Source organism: Sinocyclocheilus grahami, unplaced genomic scaffold (genome assembly GCF_001515645.1).
Source record: "Sinocyclocheilus grahami isolate Dianchi unplaced genomic scaffold, SAMN03320097.WGS_v1.1 scaffold1730.1, whole genome shotgun sequence".
NCBI classification, from domain to species: domain Eukaryota; kingdom Metazoa; phylum Chordata; class Actinopteri; order Cypriniformes; family Cyprinidae; genus Sinocyclocheilus; species Sinocyclocheilus grahami.
Window position 1 is genome coordinate 144,076 of NW_015506909.1, and position 1,266 is coordinate 145,341.

Below are 1,266 nucleotides of genomic sequence, written 5' to 3' on the forward strand. Positions count from 1 at the left end.
CCCTTATACCTTCTCTGATGTTAGTCTCTTGTCTTTTGCATTAGTTTCCCGTTTCTACCTTTCAATTTGTGTACAAAATGAATCCAAAGGCAAAGTCTGCAAGACCAATCAAATCACACCATTAATTCATAGCACATAAATAAATCACGTGATATATTATTCAGCATCCAAAACACAGTTTCTGTCTTCTGTAGTCTTCTGTAACAAATCTGTTCAGAAGCAGTGTTGCGGGTTAAAATCAGCAATGAATCCTGCAGAATTTGCTTTCTGCAATCCAGGTCCCACCGGTCCAAACACGAGGGTCCGCTTCTGTCTTTTTTATCCCTCACATCATTTCTTGCTGCTTGCCTCTGCCTTTCACACACAGTCTTCTTCCAAGCAGAGTTGGGCATCTGCAGTTCTTCTTTAGTTTATTTTACTCTTTCGCAGATAGACACTGTCCAGTTCTCTTTCCTGTAACCGCAGTATGTTTGTGTTTCAGGTAGGAGAGACCATCTGAAAAAGTGGCTACACTTCTCTCTCTCTCTCTATCGCAGTCTCTGGCATCCAAATCAATACAGCTAGGGCAAGCTGTATAACACAGCTCTACTCTATTCTTCGCTCTCTCTCATTTATTCTTCACAGCCCCGCTCGCCACTGACACACACGTTCCAGCTTTAAATTAGAGAGCATCTGTTACAACAGCCCCTCCCCTCAACTCTCTCTCCCTCTTTCTTTCGTTCTCTCTCATCATTTCTCTCTTCTGTTCCTCCTGTTTTAGAATTTCATGTGAATATGCAAATGCTGGTCTTATATTCAGAATATTATACAGATGGGACTGTAAATGTTGAATCCTTAAATCTAGGATACATTATGGATTGGAAACTAAATGATTCAGATGCCTTAAGATCTTGTTAAAAATTATTTTTGCAATTTTAAAGAACCAAGTGAAAGAGAAGCCAGTTGTCTGTATTGTACAGGAATGGAGACATTTCATAACAGTTAACATAACTGAAAGTCATGGAAATCTGACAGACAGACAGGGCAGACAGACAGACAGAGTGACAGATGATAGACAGACATACAAGACAGAAAGATAGACAACAAAACAGGCAGATGAGCTGATAGACAGCTAGACAGACAGACTGATAGACATGCATGAAGACAGACAGACAGGACAGACAGACAATAGACAGTCAAACATACAAACAGACTTAAATAGGGAGGCAGACAGACAGACAGACAGACAGATAGATAAGCATACAAACAGACTGAAATATGCAGACA